Raw genomic sequence first — 19,006 nt, forward strand, 5'->3', positions numbered from 1 at the left:
TAGACTCTTCGCAACATAGAATATTGTGACGAGCAAGATTGCTTTGGGATTTCTCTAAGGAAAAGGGCATGTTTCGTTCCATCGTCTTCCTCCCTCCCTCCGTCTCCTTTCCTGTCTCTGTCTCTCTCTCTCTCTCACACACACACCCCACACTGCAATGTCCTGTGAAGAGGTACAGAGCAGTGGCAAAACAGAGCCGCTCCTGCATGCCCAGAAGGCGGAAGTGCAGTGTTCACCATGGGTGAGCGATGAGAACAGCAGGAGCCGCAGGAGACGCCCTTGGGACCCGCAGAACACAATTACCGAGAGTTGAAGGTGATTTTGCAGAGGGCTTGAGAAAGACAAAAGATGAGGGACAATCCACATTCCCTATCATTTCTTTCCTATTAAAATCTTGCTTTGGCTGCCTGGGCTTACTCAACTCTGACCTCGGGTCCCAGGAAGTGTAGCACAATGCTGTAGAAGCTAATATGGCAACACCGCTCTTGAAGAAAGACAAACGGCAGGATTGGGAGTAGATAGACGTACAAAACCAGTGAGTTGATTTTTGACACATCTTTCCAGAATAAATTCCTTCACTGAATTTGGTTCGAACTTCTATTTAATGAGGACCTACTAGGTGCCAGACACGCTCACTTCATTTCGTCATCTGAATAGCACATCAACTTCTCACTGAGAGACTTTAAGTACATTTTAGAGATCAGGAAATTCAGTAACTTGCTCAAACTCACACAGGAACTCAGGTCATCTTCTTCTACAACTGATGATCATTCCTTACAACATGCTGCCTCCTAGAACGAGGTGCTATTTCTGTCACCCCCTCATTCCCTTTCCTTACTACTCCCCCTCATGCCTTAGGAAGTTTGTTGCTAAGCCCGGATAAAGCTATTGACATAAAGCTGCCAAATATTCTGCCAAAATTTCCCTGTCGTTAGCCAGAATGGGACCACTTTCAACATTACCTACACACATAGAAAGCACTTTTCTTTTGTTTCCTGTTTTTTCTCTGTTGTGGAGGCAGTGACTATGATGGAGGTGGAGGGGAGGAGGAGATACGGGTTATTTTACTCTCTTCCTTTCTTTTCTTTTCTTTCTTTCCTCTTCTCTTCCTCCCTCCCTCCCTCTATCCTTCCTCTCTCCCTCCCTTCCTTCTTTCCTGTATTTATTTGCCTTCAGAGACCATGTTTAATATGGTTTGTAGGTTATGCAAGTAGGTAGAGAGAATGACCAAATGAATATGTGAAATGTTTTTTTTTTAAAAGATTTTATTTATTTATTTGACAGAGAGAAACACAGCGAGAGAGGGAGCACAAGCAGGGGCGAGGGGTAGAGTGATAAGCAGACTCCCCGCTGAGCAGGGTGCTTAATGTGGGACTTGATCCAAGGACCCTGGGATCATGACCGGAGCTGAAGGCAGACGCTTAATGACTGAGCCACCCAGGCGCCCCACGTGAAATGTTTTCTAATATACCTGGGCTTGCTTCAATTCATTTGTGATACCAATATTTATTGAGCACCAAGCATTGTGTATAATTAAAAAGAATGTGAATTTTAAATTAGATGACCATTGTCCTTTGTATGGCTTTTCCGTGTGAAAACCAAAAAGTCATTTAACCTTTCTGAACCTATTTCCTTATCTATAAAATGCCTGGTTTCACTGGCTAATCTTTCCTTTTTAGTTCTAATATTTGGTGATTCTAATCAGTAGAAACATCCATGAGCTGTAAAACAAAGAATTCAATAAACATGCTCATATTTTATTCAAGAAATAACCATTTGTAGTAGTAATTGATATTGACACAGTCCTTGGATATGATGTTAAGCATTTTATATGTGCTCTACCCTCTGATCCTTGTAATCACATATGTCATACCATTTATACCATTTTTCGGATGGGAAAACTGAGGCTTTAGAAACTTACTCAAATTTGTTGGGAGATATCTCTCCATGGGTCTCTCACATTTCTGCACAGCTTACAAGCAAAGGCACTACTCTTTCAAAGGTGTTTGTATAATGAACAGCCTTGGGAAACCCTATCTTTTTCCAGAGCGAAGAGCAGACTTGTTTACTATGAAGTATCATTAAGGGAGTATCTCTCTCTGGGGCAGAGGTCTTGCAGGCTTACTGTCCATTATGAAAGATGTGTGTTCCCTACATTTGTGGTTCCTCTCCCATAACCGATGTCCTGTGTCATCAAGATGAGGCTGTTAGCGAACATTTCATCCCAAGCCAGAAACAGCTGTTCACATATCATTAAGACTATTTCATTTTTGGGGTGCCTGGGTGGCTCGATCGGTTAAGCGTCTGACTTCGGCTCAGGTCATGATCCCAGGGTCCTGTGATGGAGCCCCACATTGGGCTCCTTGCTCAGCAGACAATCTGCTTGTCCCTCTCTCTGACGCTCCTCCTCCCCCTGCTCTTTCTTTGCCCAGCTCTTTTTTCTTGCTTTTTTTTTTTTTCTTTCTTTCTTGTTCTCTCTGATAAATAAATAAAATCTTTTAAAAAATTAAAAAAAAAGACTTTCATTTTTCATTTATCCTGTAGGCGTATTGATATGAACTCCCTGACATAGTTACTTAGTATTTGTAATTGTAGGGTAAGAACCCCAGGAACAGTTACTGAGATCCATGTTAAATTTCTTTATTCCCTTTTTACTGAGTTAGTTGCTATTTATTTTATTGTCTCATTCCATTGATTCCCCCCTCTACTACATTGCATTTCCTTTATTTTAGTGATTAAAACTAGAAAGTCTATGTATATACTTAATAAAATCTAAATAACATCTTTAGCCTCCTTCCAAATAAGATAAAGACACTGGAATACTTTTACCTTCCTGTTATATATGTTACTTTTTTTACTTATATCTTATTTGTTACTACAAACTGCACATTATTATTATTAATTCATGCTTTATTTAGATTTACCCACATGTTTACCAATTTTTTCCTCTTCATTCCTTCTAGCATCTCCTTCTGTCCTTCTGGAATAATTTTTCTCTTTTTGAATCCTTTAGGATATCCTTTAGCATTGCTGGTAAATGTGTTATTTTTGTTTTGTATAAAAATGTTCTTATTCTATGATCAATCTTTAAAGGTAATTTAGTTTAGTATACAATTCTAGGTTGATAGCTATTTTTCTCCATACTTAGACGATATTATTCTCTTATCATGTGCAGCTGATGCTGCTAAAATAGTCAGCTGTCAATCTAATTCTTTGTAGGTTATCCATCTTTGTCTCTTGTTTCTCCTAGGACCTCTTTCTGTCTTTGGTGGCCAGTCTGTACTTTTCCAGCCTCAATCAAAGGCTTAACTGAATCATATAGAACTCTAAATATATTGGCCAAAGATTACTGAGGATGGAGACAATATTATACCCTTATGACACATTGCAAACTGGGAGGGGATCTTGATTTATAAAGACAATGATTTCCCTGTGTCATTTATTGGTAGAACAACTCAACACTCTGAGGCCAGAGTCAGTTCCACTATGGACACCTACATGACAGTATGAGCCAATGAGTTTCTAAATAAATATCCAGGAGAATCAGGCAAATGCATTTTGAAAGGAGGAAGTGAGAAGAAACAGAAGCAGTATGGAAATAGGAGATAATGAAAAATAAAAATTTTTATGTCTTTTTTTCAGTCCCAGTGCAACAGATGTCTTTTTTTAAAACAAAGGAAGAGTGATATTGCTCTATTCTTCTCCTTTTGAAGTCCCCCTCCTCCAAGAAAAAATACTAATTTGGCCTTCATCATCCAATTTCTGAATACAAAAGGTCTAAAAAAACCTTGATGACTAAGAAGCTAATGAGTCTGTACACCCTTGTGCAGTGCTTTTCAGCTTGAAAGCACTTTATGAACATTGGCTAATTAATCTTTACAACATACCACTCGGAAAGGGAGTTAAACTGAAAATCATTTAACAGCGCAGAGAAGTCCCTTTAGCCCTAGAAACTCATGAGAAGTGTCACTAATAAGCATAAAATGGGAGCACTGGGACCTTCCATAAATGTCCTAAAGAAAGACAGTAGGTACTGAGCCTTTTCAAACTTACAGACCACAGAGAAAGGTTATTAAAGCCTCCTGGGCAGGGCTGGTCCAATTATTCACCATTAAAGGACACTGGAGGTCTACATTGGAGATTCTTTGAGGGGCCTCGGGCCATCCCCTTTATGGACTCCACTCCTGAGGGCAAATAGCTTGAAGAACCACATCACTATCCGCTAAAGTCATGGGTGAGAGAAGGTCTTCCCACCATCAGGCAACGTCTGCCTCTGTGCTGACCCTGTGATTTGCAGTCCCAGGTCCCTTCCGCCCTCTGGCAGGAACTATAAGGCAAAACGTCACTGAGCTGGGTGGACCCCACTGATTTGAAACAGGAGATGTTGTAACTCGAACACTAAATAAAGTCTTCAAGTAGAGTAATTTGTTAAATAAGGTATCAAAATATGGAGGCAGTCACATTATTTTCACATAATGAAACACCTTCCACATATTTTAAGAATAGAATATTTAAAATAGTAAAAAAATGAAGGGCGCCTGGGTGGCTAATTGGTTAGGCTAATTGGTTAGGCTAACTGCCTTCGGCTCAGGTCATGATCCCAGGGTCCTGAGATAGAGTCTCACGTCAGGGTCCCTGCTCAGTGGGGAGCCTGCTTCTCCCTCTGCCTGCCGCTCCCCCTGCTTGTGCTTGCTTTCTTTCTCTCCCTCTGACAAATAAATAAATAAAATCTTAAATAAATAAATAAATAAAGTAGTAAAAAATGAGTCTGAAGTTTTCTAGAGTCTCCGAAGAAAATTCCTGCTTCCAGAGGTATAGTTTGGTTTACTGCAATTTTCTTCCTAGGCAAATTCAGTAAAGACAATAGGTCAGATTTTTATTTCAAATGTCACCTGTGCCCTCTTTGAAGAAAACAGTCTCCCAAAAATACACAGAGACATAAAGTCCCCACTTTGTTTGAAAGAACATTGGCATGAATAGATTGATTCAACACATACTTTTGGAAATTGTTTCTTTAAGAATTAACACCCTAGGGGCGCCTGGGTGGCTCAGTCAGTTAAGCGGCTGCCTTCAGCTCAGGTCATGATTCCAGGGTCCTGGGATCAAGCCCCGCCTCGGGCTTCCCGCTCAGTGGAGAGACTGCTTCTCCCTTTACCCCTCCCCCTGCTCGTGCTCACGCCCTCTCTCTCAAAAATAAATAAATAAAATCTTTAAACAAAATTTAAAAAAAGAATTAACCCTCTAAAGAGAATGGACGGGGGTGCATTTCATTCACAAAAGATGAGGAAGAGCAAGGCAGCAAATAAAGTAGACAGAGAAACTTATGGGGTGCCTGGGCGGCTCAGTAGGTTAAGCGTCTACCTTCAGCTCAGGTCATGATTCCAAGGTCCTGGGATTGAGTCCCGCATCAGGGAGCCTGCTTCTCCCTCTGCCTGCCATTCCCCTGCTTGTGCACTCTCTCTCTCTCTGACAACTAAATAAAATCTTGAAAGAAAGAAAGAAAGAAAGAAGGAAGGAAGGAAGGAAGGAAGGAAGGAAGGAAGGAAGGAAGGAAGGAAAGAAAGGAAGGAAGAAAGAAAGAAAGAAAGAAAAAGAGAGAAAGAAAGAAAGAAAGAAAAAGAGAGAAAGAAAGAAAGAAACTTACTCTTCTGCTTTTCCTTCTGAGGAGATGGGCATGTAGGTACTCCTGCTTCTGCCCCTGGGTATCAAAGCTGGGACCGCAGGAGAATTGGAATGATCTCCCTTCCACTATCTTCACCTCTCTTCCTGAGGCTAGTATTGGCTAAAAGATCCCTAAGAAGCCAAGCTTATCCAAGGGTAGACTGGCTGGGGCTGATTCCTGGCAGGCAGCCTGGCAGCATCAGGGCCTACTCTCCTGGACTTTTTTGCAGGCTCTGGTCTGCTGAGCACTTGAATCATGCATATTATCTGATAACCTTATTTCTATTCGCTCCCATTCCCGATGTGGGAGACTTTAGAAAAACAACCTTCTCATATCCCGAGGCACTTCTAAATTCCCACTCTCTTACTCACTGAGTTGACGGGAAAACCCATTTCAGGAGCCATGCCTCTTCATTTACTGAAAGAACCCATTTCAGGAGCCATGTCCTTTCCAAGATAATTTGAATTGTCTTTTTTGGATCATAAGATTTCAACAGAAAAAAAAAAAAAGCACTCATATTTCTACTGTTCAAGGGTAACCACTATGAACATTTTGGAGACTGCCATTCAAATTTTCCTCTCTCTCGCCATATAAATTCAAATATGCTAATCCTATATGTAATATTTTATCTACTTTTTTCACTTTTTATAATTAGCTATCACTTATTATGACCAATGCAGAATATCCCATTGTATAGTCCAGAAAAAGAAAATTTATACAGAAAGAAAGTGGGTTATTGGTTGCCCGGGCTAGTGGTGGTAATGAGATTAACTGTAAATGAGATAAGGGAACTTATTAGGGGTCTGTTCTAAAACTGCTGATTGTTGTACCACTCATAAAGCTACTAAAAATCATTGAATTGTTCTTTGAAATGGGTGCGTTTATGACATGTAAAATATATCTCAATATAGCTGTTAAAAATTTTCATTCAAAAATCTCACTCACTGTATGGATTAATATTTTTCACTTAGTAGTGAAATAATAGTAGATGTACTGCTGGACATTTAGGTTGCTTCTAACTTTAACAATCTTAGGGTTAAATATCCTTGCAATGAAATCTTCGCACATCTCATAATTATTTTCTTAGGATAAAGCCCTAACATTTGAACTTATTTATTTAACTTAACACACACTTACATAGCACTTTCTCTCTACCAGGAAATATTCCCAGTGCTTTACTAATATTAATTTGTTAATATGCATGTACATTTTTAAATAACTCCTAGTATTACACAAATTTTTAGTTTTTGTTAAAAAAAACCAACAGTATAGAAGGGTATACAATAAAATATCTACAGATGCCTCTTCATTTACTATCCTGCTAACTACTCCCCTCCCAATGAACAACCTTAAGAGACATTTATAGTATTCTTTTTTTCATTAACTACCTACATACAATATCGAGTTTTGGGGGTGTTTGTAAACATAAGCGGGATCAGACTATAGGTTATGTTTTATACCTTCTCTTTTACTTGGCATTATATCTTGGAAAACTTGACATGTCCGTTCAAAGAAATCTACTTATTTCTTTTTAATCTTTGCTGAATATTCTAGGAGGTGAATGTACCCATTAATTGACATTCATGTTGTTTCCAAGTTTTCTCTATTACAAATAACACTGCCGTGAACTTTCTTATAAATACAACTTTGTGCACTTGGACAATACTTCTGTTGGACAGATTCCTAGAAGTGAAATTTTAGTTGAAGAAAATGTGCATTAAAAAAAATCTTAACAGCTATTGCCTACTCCTCCTCCAAAAATTCTCTACCAATTTAAACTCCCACTAACAGTCATCAGAGAATTCATTTACCTCTCCTTGTACAACATTGGGTATTATTATTCTTTTCAAATTTTGTCTGACAGATTAAATCAGCACTCATTTTTGCATTAACTTACATTTATTTGATTACTAATGATATTGATAATAATTTCATAATTCCAAATTTGTTGGTTATAATTTCCATAACTTGTTGGTTATCTCTGTTTTTTAATATGGCCTATTTGTGTCTTTGCTTATCTTTTACTGGACATCTATTTTTTTACAACTTACTAAGCACTCTTTTTATTCTAAGAATAATAACCATCTTCCATTTTTGCAAATCATGAATCTTATTTGATAATTAGCAATTGTCATCTACTTGATACAGTCCAACAGCCCTACAAGCCATGATTGCTTTGTCTAAGATAAATAGATATTATGACCCAGTAAACTTGGGCCTACTCCCTCTCACGGTATAAAGAAATTTCACAACAATATCTACCTATATAACCCTGTCAAGGTTATTTTTATAAGCAGGTTGACCTACATATCTCATTCTGCCTATTTACTCCATTCATTTTTGTAACTCAGAGTTTGTGTAAGAAGTCAGTTTGAGCTACAGTTTGATCCAGCCGTTCTTGAGTTCTAGCTATTAAGGTCATTATTATTTCTCCAATTACCAAGCACAGGTATAAATGCAGGAAGCTACACTGCATAGTAATTTAGTCTTGGTATCAACACCTTGATGCTAGAAAAACCTTATAATATCATAATCATTGTATGAACAGAAAAATTCCTCTTAGGCTATTTTCTAATGAGAAACACATTAGTTTTTCTTTAAATGTAGAACATATTCACACTATTTCCTCCTATTATAGTAACCGGATCCTTCCTTTCACCATCTTATTTATCTAGTTCCTTCTTTTTTATAACTCCTGGTTCTCAAAGTAGTGGACATTTCATATAAATAGACGCACATAATATGTGGCCTGTCGTGTCTGTCTGCTTTTGCTTAGCATACTGTTTTCAAGGCTAATTCATGTTGTTGCATGTATCAGTACTCCATTCCTTTTTTCAGTCTTTCTTTCTTAAATTAATAGACTTTATTTTTTAGACAAGACAACAAAAAAGTTGAGTGGAAAGTACAGAGATTTCCCATAAACCTCCCTCCCTCCCCTAGCACACAGTTTCCCTCAGCATTAACCTCTTACATTAGTGTGGTATATTTGTTACAATTAATGAGCCAATATTGATATATTATTATTAACTGAAGTCCATAGTCTACATTAGGGTTCACTCTTTGGGTTGCATATTCTATGGGCTTTGACAAATGTATAATGTCATGTATCTACCATTATAGTGTCACACAGAATCATTTCATTGACCTAAAAATTCTGTGTTCTGCCTATTCATCTCTTCCTCTGTCTCCCCAAAGCTTTGGTAGCCTGTGATCTTTTCACTGATTCCATAATTTTGCCCTTTCAGGAACATCATATAGTCAGAATCATACAGTATACAGTCTTTTCAGGTTGGCTTCTTTCCTTTAGCAATATCCACTTAAGGTGACTTCATGTCTTTTCATGTCTTGATAGCTTTTAATTTCTTTTGATCACTGAAAAATATTTCATTATATGGATGTACCACAGTTTGTTGACCTATTCACCTATTGAAGGACATCTTGGTTGCTTCCAAGTTTTGGCAATAATGAATAAAGCTGTTATAAACATTCATGTGTAGGTTTTTGTGTGGACATGTTTTCAGCTCATCTGGCTTAATATCCAGGAGTATGATTGCTGGGTTGCATGGGAAGAGTATTTTAGTTTCGTAAGAAATTGCCAAACTATCTTCCAAAGTGCTGTGCCAATTTGCATTTCCACCAGCAATGAACAGAAGTTCCTGGTGCTCCACATCCTCGTCAACAAATGCTGTTATCAGTGTCTTGAATTTTAAACACTCTTTTTTTTTTTTTTTTGAGCGAGAGAGAGCAAGCAAGCAGTGGGGAGGGGCAGAGGGTGACGGAGAGAGAATCTTTAGTAGGCTCCAAGCCCAGCGCGGAGCCCAACACGGGGCTTGATCTCACGACTGTGAGATCATGACCTTAGCTGAAATCAAGACTTGAATGTTTAGCCGACTGAGCCACCCAGGCACCCCAAATTTTAAACATTCTAATAGGTGTTTCATGATATCTCATCATTGTTTAAACTTGCTGTTCCCTGATGACATAGGATGTTGAGCATCTTTTCATATGTTTATTTGCCGGGAGTATCTTCTTTAGTAAGATGTCTGTTCAGATCTTTTGCCATTTTTAAATCAAGTTGCTTGTTGCTTATTGTGTTTTGGGTGTACTTTATATATTCTGGATACCTGTCCTTTATATGTTTTGCAGAGATTTTTCTCCCAGTCTGTGGTTTGTTCATTACATGTTATTTTTTGTATAAAGCTTAACTAGATTTTTACTTATTTGTTTCTATTCTGCTTTCAGTGAACTTTAGGATTAATCAAAGATTTTAATACATTTCCTCATCTACTTTCAACCTTATTCTCGATATCTGTGTACCCAGGACAGTATTCTTTTGTCCAGGCCCAAGGGAAAAGTCATGTTTTGTCTGTAGAGGTAAGCCCTTTCCTAGGGTTTTCATTTCTGTCATTTCTGTGGGATTGGAGGCCCTTCCTCTCTACCATCATTGTTTCTATCTCCTATGTCTGGATCTTCCCTTCTCCCTTAAAGGGAAATGTCTTTCCTTTAATTTGGTATTGCTGTTTCCATCTGCATACCTCCAGGTCCTCACTCCCATCAGCTGGCTTACAATCTTCAGTCTACAGGAATGGCTCACTGGAAGCTTGTCTATGATCTCCTGATCACCAGATCACAAAACCCACCAAATAATCTATGTCCTTGTCCTCTTTAAACCCTTTACCACTTAATCACGAGCTGGATATTAAAACTTTGGCTTCCATACATTATACACTCCTATTTCTTTTTCTGTGTTTTTGACACCCCTATTCAAGTTATATTCCCAGATTCAATCTTTGACGTTCTAACCTTCTCTTTCCATATTCTCCCTCTAAGGATTTATTTATTCTCATAATATAAGAATCCTACAGGGGCGCCTGGGTGGCTCAGTTTGTTGAGCATCCATCTCTTGGTTTTCGTTCAGGTAGTGATCTCGGGGTGGTGAGATGGAGCCCAGCATCAGGCTCCACACTCAGGGGGAGTCTTCTTGAGATTCTCTCTCCCTTGCCCTCTGCCCCCTCTCCTCCTCTCTCTCCCTCTCTAATAAATAAATAAATAAATCTTAAAAAAAAGAATCCTACAAAATAAAGCAGGTTGGCCATCCAAGAATTAACCTTTGAGCAAGAGTCAGCTAGAAAAGACAGCAAATTCGATAGGGCCAGATATTTAAGCAGCCGAGAAACTTCCTTCTTTTGCTTACTTGCTTCTCCTGCCTCTCTCTTGAATGTCGCTCCATCTCTAATTCCCTTTGGCTCTGAATTCATTCTGCTATGTCTCTAGCCACACTTCCTCTCAGCCACCCTCTGCTATTTTTCAGATCTAGGTTTCAGAGTTTCTCATCCTAATCTACCAAGTTGAGCTCTGGGAACATTTGCTTCCTCTATCTCATAGTCTAATTTTGACATTTCTAGTCCTAAATTGAACTTGACTCTGAATTCAACAATATTAACTAGACAGGTGCCAAAGTCTCTTCTTTTTATTGGTGTCTTCTGTAGTAACCTCTGGGATGATTCTCAGAGATGGCTCTCTGGTGCTGACCTTTTCTCTGTGCTCTAGCTCCACATCACCAGTTGCCTATAGGACATTTCAACTCAGAGGTCCATATACTACCAAAAACTCAGCATTCCATACCCAAGTTTATCATTTTAACCCCTTCTCCTCCTGAAGAAAGAGAGCTTCCAAAATGCTCTATATGTGCCAAATGAGCCATTAATGTTCTATTTACTCAGTTCCAAACTCTTGAAGCCAACTTTGATTGCTGTCTATACATTGGCAAAAACACATAATAGTAATTCAGTAGCTTCCGAGGTCTCCATCCCACACCCTTGAGCTTCTGTGGGTCAGCTTTGCCATCCCTCACTATCTCTAGATTATTGTAACGGTAGTTGAGACATTCTCATCCTCACAATGTGCCAAGAACTCATTAATCTTTGCTTTCTCATCCAGAAAAGTCATAAATTTAAACACACTGACTGTCCCAATGTGCCCTGTTGTGACAATTAAAGAATAGAAGAAATAAATATTATAAATGCCTTATACATATTGAAAACTGTTTTCTTCAAACTACTATTGTGTGAGCATGTCTACACCACATACAGTATTTTCAAAAAAATCTCATTAGAAGCTCATCAGAAAGTATCTCGAATATTTAAGACTATGGCTTAGTATTTTATAGATGCCTGTGGAAGATATGTAATAATCTCAGGAAAAACAGTGAGGAAATATAAAATTGCTATTCAGAGGAACACATGAGGAGACCCAGAGGGGATTCTTCTACTTATATATCTTTTTTTCATTTTCTAAAAATAATTTATCATCAAAATGCAATGCCAATGACATGGATAATAAACCACACTATTTTTTAATTTCTAGCAATATTCTCCAGTGGAGAAGAAACAGAGAAGGCTATGAAAAATATGCTTAGAGCATTAATATTTAATTAATGTAATAGGACCCTAAAATGAATATTATAAGTGTAAAAGCCTTGATCAAATACATAAGTTGTGCTTATGCAAGTAAAACACTGAATTGGTACCTACTAAATTTAAGACATTTTTAATAGACAACCTTGAAGACAGAGCTTAAAGTTTAGCCTAAAAACACACGGAACTTGGTGAAGGGCTAATCATTTGTAGGCATACTTCATTGTATTGTGCTTCGTTTTATTGCACTTTGCAGATATTGCATTTTTTTTTTTAAGATTTTATTTATTTATTTGTCAGAGAGAGAGCACAAGCAGGGGGAATGGCAGGCAGAGGGAGGAGGCTCCCTGCTGAGCAAGGAGCCCGATGTGGGACTCAATCCCAGGACCCTGGGCTCATGACCTGAGCCGAAGGCAGATGCTTAATGACTGAGCCACCCAGGTGTCCCTCAGATATTGTATTTTTTACAGATTAGAGATTTGTGGCAACCCGACATCCAGCAAGTCTATCAGTACCATTTTTTCCAACAGCATTTGCTCACTTCATGTCTCTGTGTTACATTGTGGTAATTCTCTCAATATTTCAACCTTTTTCATCATTCTTATATTTGTTATGTGATCATGATCAGTGATCTTTTATGTTATTATTGTAATTATGTATTATTGTAATTATTTTGGGATGCCACAAGCCATGTCTGTGTAAGACAACAAAGTAAATCAGTAAATGTGTGTTCTGACTCTTCCACCAACCAGCCATTCTCCACTCTCTCTCCCTCTCCTTGGGCCTCCCTATTTCCTGAGACACAACAATATTGATATTGGGCCAATTAATAACCCTATAGTGTTCAAGTGAAAGGAAGAGTTGCATGTCTCTCGCTTTAAATCAAAAGATAGCAATGATTAAGCTCAGTAAGGGAAGGCATGTTGAAAGCTGAGACAGGCCAAAATATAGGCCTCCTGCACCAAGCATTTAGCCAAGTTGTAAATGCAAAGGAAAAGTTCTTGAAGGAAATTAAAAGTGTTACTCCAGTGAACATGTGAATGATAAGAAAGCAAAACAGCCTTATTGCTGATATGGAGAAAGTTTTAGTGGTCTGGCTAGAAGATCCAACTGGCCACAAGATCCCCTTAAGCTAAAGCCTAATCCAGAGTAAGGCCCTAACTCTCTTGGATGCCATGAAAGCTGAGAGAGGTGAGGAAACTGCAGAAGAAGAGTTGGAAGCTAGCAGAGTTAGTTCATGAGGTTTAAGAAAAGAAACCATCTTCACAGCATAAAAAAGTCCAAGGGGAAGCAGCAAGTGCTAATGTAGAAGCTGCAGCAAGTTCTCCAGAAGATCCACCTAAGATCATTCATGAAAGTGGCTACACTAAACAACAGATGTTCAACGTAGATGAAAACAGCCTTCTATTGGAAGAAGAAGCCATCTAGGACTTTCATAGCCAGAGAAGAGAAGTCAATGCTTGTCTTCAAAGTTTCAAAGGACAGGCTGGTTCTCTTGCTAGGGGCTAATGCAGCTGGTGACTTTAAGTTGAAGCTAATGTTCACTGACCAGTTCAAAAATCCTAAGGCCCTTAAGAGTTATGCTCAATCTACTCTGCCTGTTCTTTATCAGTGGAACAACAAAGTCTGGATGACAGTACATCTGTTTACAACATGGTTTACTAAATATTTTAAGCCTACTGTTGGGACCTGCTGCTCAGAGAAAGATTCTTTTTTAAAATATTACTGCTTATTGAAAGTATACCTGGTCATACAAATGCTGTCATGGAGAAGTACAATGGAATTAATGTTGTTTTCATGCTTGCTAACACAACATCCATTCTGCAGCCCATGAATCAAGGTCATTTCAACTTTCAAGTCTAGTTATTTAAGAAATATATGTCATCAGGCCAGGAGCTGTCATAGGTAGTGATTCCTCTGATGGATCTAGGCAAAGTAAATTGAAAACTTTCTGGAAAGGATTCACCATTCTAGATGCTGTTGAGAACATCTGTGATTCATGGGAAGAGGTCAAAATATCAACATTAACAGGAGTTTGAAAGAAGTTGATTCCAACCCTCATGGATGTCTTTGGGGGGTTCAAGACTTCAGTGGAGGAAGTAGCTACAGATGTGATGGAAATAGCAAGAGAACTAGAATTAGAAGTGGAGCTTGAAGATGTGACTGAATTGCTACAATCTCATGATAAAACTTGTATGAATGAGGAGTTGCTTTTTATTTATTTATTTATTTATTTATTTATTTATTTATTTATTTATTTATTTATATTCTTATGTTAATCCCCATACATTACATCATTAGTTTTAGATGATAGGAGGAGTTGTTTTTTTTTAACATTTATTCATCTGAGAGAGAGAGAGAGAGAGCACCCAAGTGGGGGGAGGGGCAGAGAGAGAATCCTCAAGCAGACTCTCTGCTGAGTGTGGAGCCTGACGCGGGGCTCTCGATCCCAGGACACTGAGATCATGACCTGAGCGGAAATCAAGAGTCGGCCGCCCAACGAACTGAACCACACAGGTGCTCAGAGGAGTTGCTCCTTATGGATGAGCAAAGAAAGTGGTTTCTTGAGATGGAATCTACTCCTGGTGAAGATGCTGTGAAGACTGCTGGAATGACAACAAAGGATTTAGATAGAATGTTACATAAACTTGGTTGATAAAGCAACATCAGGGTTTGGAGGATTGCCTCCAATTTTGAAAGAAACTCTACTTGGATAAAATGCTATCAAACAGCATCGCATGCTGCAGAGAAATCGTTTGTGAAAGGAGTCAACCAATGCAGCAAACTTCACTGTTGTCTTATTTTTAAGAATTGCCACAGCTACCCCAACCTTCAGCAACCAGCACCCTGATTAGTCAGCAGCCATCAATATGGAGGCAAGACCCTCCACTAGCAAAAAGATTAGACTTCCTATAAGCTCAGATGATGGTTACCATTTTTTTAGAATTAAAGTATTTGTTAATTAAGGTATGCACATTGTTTTTTTAGACATAAAGCTATTGAATACTTAGTAGTCTATGGTCTGGTAGAAGCATAACTCTTTTATGCACTGGGAAACCAAAACATTCGTTTGGTTCACTTTATTTCAATATTCACTTTAGTGCAGTAGTCTGGAATCGAACCCACAATATCTCTGAAGTTTGCTTGTATTACCAGTGTTGGGTAGCAATCCAAAGAGGAAAGCCTTCTATGGGATTCATCAGTAATTCAGCAAGTTTTCTCATTATGTATCTTAGAACAGTCTAGCTAAAAGGCTAGGAAGCTATCTTCAAAGCCAAAATTCTTTATCGCCCCCATCCACACTTTTCATTCTTCATCCAGATTCAGTCTGTCAGCAGTACGGTCTCATCAATTGCTTCAGGTGTTGTTTCTTTTCATAGTTCAAATATTTATTTTAAGGGCTAAATTTCATATACAGTAAGCAGAAAGAATAAAAATACAAGCCCAAAGAAAGCAGAAGGCAGGAATTAATAAAAATAAAAACTGAAAATAATAAATGAGAAAACAACCAGTAAAACTGATAAATTGCTCCAGAAATGGTGCTTGTAGGGAAAATCAATACGGCAAATAAATCACTAGTTAGTTTAATCAGAGGAAAAAACCCACAAATATACTAAAACAGAAGTGATAAAGAAAATATATTCTCAGTTACAGAAAAAAATTTAAAGAATTATAACAGACTTCTTTGCACAACCCTAAGCTTATATATTTGAAAATCTGATGGTGCATTTTAAGGAAAATATAAATTAGCAAAATTGAATTAATAAGAAGGAGAAAATCTGAGTAAACAAATCACCACAGAAATAAATAATAAGGAGAGTTGTAATAGAATCATTCTCAGAAAAGGTGCCAGGTCTAAATGGTTTCATAGGCAAATTCTTTCAAATTTTCAAAAACAAGGTAATTACTATGCTATTCAAACTATACTAGAGTCCAGAGGAAGTGGAAAACCTCAAATACTTTTTGAAGGCACGATAATTCTGATAGCACATCCTAATAAAAATAGAACAAAAATTAAACCTAGAAAATAAGTCCCCTATGAAAATGAGTGAGAAAGATCTTAAATAAAAATATTAGAAAATCAGGGTGCCTGGGTGGCTCAGTTGGTTAAGCGACTGCCTTCAGCTCAGGTCATGATCCCAGGGTCCTTGGATCGAGTCCCGTGTCGGGCTCCCTGCTCTGCTGGGAGCCTGCTTCTCCCTCTCCCACTCCCCCTGCTTGTGTTCCCTCTCTCGCTGTGTCTCTCTCTGTCAAATAAATAAATAAAATCTTTAAAAAATATATTAGAAAATCAAATATATATATATATATAAGGAAATTGAATTTTACCCAAATACAAAAAAATGGACATGACCAAGGATTTCTGTTCACTGAACTGATGGTTCAATATTGCAAAATCAATTATTACAAACTTTCATCTTAACTTGTGAAGGAAAAGATATGATTACCTTAATATTCTAGAAAATCATTTGATGAAGTCTACTACCTATTGCCTAAGAAATTTTTAATAAGCTAGAAGGCTATTAAAAAGCATTTTAAAAGTGGAAGAACATGTCATATTTCTAAATGAAGGGACCCAATATTAAAAAGAGATCAATTTTCCCTCTAAATTACTCTATAAATTTTATTCTAGTGGAAATTGAAATGATACATTTGGAATTTGAAAAAAAAGTAATTCTAAAATTCAAATGAAATGAGAAATATACAACACTAACCAACATTAAAAGGAATAAGAGAAATAAGAAGTAAGTAAAGCTATGATGGCCAAAATAGAGTAGCACCAGGGACATAATAATCCCACAGCATAATGGAACAGAGGTCCAGAACCAGGATGTATAACAAATGAATACTGACAAAGGTGGCATTTCAGATGAGTAGAAAAAGATGGTTTAATCAACAAATCACATTGGGACAAATATTTCACTATTTGGGGAAAAAAAACAACTAAAAATTAGAACTTTAAAAAAAAAATCCCAGAGAGATTAATGATAGGCTAAAAAATAAAACTGCAGAAGTCATGGAGGAAATATAAATACTTATATACATAGTCCTTAATTGTGAAAGTCTTTTCCAATCATACCAAATGTGGAAATTGTATGAGAGATTTTGGATACATTTGTAGATGAAAACATTTATATCTCCAGATATAAATTAATACTAAAAAGCAAAATGAACTGGGAAACATGATTTGCAATGTTTATGATAATTGTAAATACCCTAAATAGGAAAAGAATACTCTCAAAACAATCAGAAAAAAAAACCCTCATAAAAATTATCCAAAACCTCATAAATAACTAAAAAATATATGAAAAATGTTTAATACACTAATTATCAAATAAGTATAAACTAAGATAACAATTAATTGCCACATTTTTCCTACTATAGTGACAAATATCACAATTAAAACTAATATCCAAGGTTAATAATAATGGGGGAAACAGGCATCTCTTCAAGAAGATGAATTGGTGTAGCATTTCTGAAGAACAGTTTTGCAAAATGTATCAAGTGCTTTTAAGAACAGGCCCTTTGTCTTCACAATTTAATTCCTAGAAATTTATCTTAAAAAAATAATCTGACAGGTTTAATCAATGTGCTTATGTCTTACCAGGGGCAAATTCACATCTTGTAAGGCCTGAAATGTATACATTTGGGAAGGGAGCTTTTTAAGAAAAAAATGCAAGGGGTGCTTGGGTGCCTCAGTCAGTTAGACATCGGACTCTTGATCTCAGCTCAGGCCTTGATCTTGGGATCCTGAGTTCAGGGCCCACGTTGGGCTCCATGCTGAATGTGGAGTCTACATACATACATACATGCATACATACATACATACATACATACATAGAAAAAAATAAAAAATTATGAAAACAAAATTAGGGATGCATGGGTGGCTTGGTCAGTTAAGTGTCTGTCTTCAGTTCAGGTCATGATCCTAGGGTCCTGGGATCAAGCCCTGGTCAGGCTTCCTGCTCAGTGGGGAGACTACTTCTCCCTTTCCCTCTGCCCCTCCCCCTGCTCATGCTTGTGCTCTCTCTCTCTCTCAAAATAAATGAATAAAATCTTTTTTAAAAAAGTAAAGAAAATTAGTTATAAAATGAATATTTATTTAGAATGAGGAAAGAAATCATAATATATTACAATTTTTTAAAACTTGAAAAATAACCATAAACATTACAGCATCTCCCAAAACAGCATAATATTTATATTAATTTTCCTAAAATTTTGACAGTATGATTTTTGATTGCCTCTGCATGTGATAGCAATTTTTAATATTATTTCTCTATAGACACATAGAAAAATAGTTGTCTTCTCTAGCATGAGCAATCAATATTTGTTCTATATTATTGATGGTTAAAATGCATAATACAATTAACTTCACCCAAAGGCATATTTCCTATTTGCATTGCTAGTATAGGTTTGTTTCCTACAAATGCAGGAATTCTGATCAATTCTATGTTGCATAATTCTCACCTAACAGTAAGCAAGCAAGCAAGCAAGCAAGCAAGCAAGCAAGCAAGCGAGAAAGAAAGAAAGAAAGAAAGAAAGAAAGAAAGAAAGAAAGAAAGAAAGAAAGAAAGAAAGAAAGAGAAAGAAAGAAAGAAAGCCAGCCAGCCAGCCGGCCTGATGTGTTTGTCATTGTAGATGCTGCATTATTGAATATGCTCCTGACAGGAGAGAACTTCTGCTTTGACTAGGCATCTATGAAAACTAAATTTTACACATGTGATGATTACAATTTTCCATAGACTAGCTTCTGTCTTCATACATTTCAAGCTGTATTTCTCTTCCACTGTGCATGCTTCTAGGGCCACATACTATAGAAAACATTCATATTCCAGGGTGTCCTCTAGCCTTGAACCTTTGAGCCAAGATGCTGAGTGAGCAGGGATAGTGAGTGAAAGAGTATTCAGGGAAGCCATTCTTGCAACGT

General features: G+C 37.4%; 1 protein-coding gene across 1 annotated transcript in view; it reads right to left on the minus strand.

Annotated features, from left to right (window-relative positions):
* The window catches only part of PDE11A (phosphodiesterase 11A), a 397,322-nt gene that overhangs the window by 236,784 nt on the left and 141,532 nt on the right, over positions 1-19,006 (minus strand). The gene's annotated exons all lie outside the window — the stretch shown is intronic.

Source organism: Mirounga angustirostris, unplaced genomic scaffold (assembly GCF_029215605.1).
Source record: "Mirounga angustirostris isolate CCGP_5_RB_7025 unplaced genomic scaffold, mMirAng1.0.hap1 SCAF_3, whole genome shotgun sequence".
Taxonomy (NCBI): Eukaryota; Metazoa; Chordata; class Mammalia; order Carnivora; family Phocidae; genus Mirounga; species Mirounga angustirostris.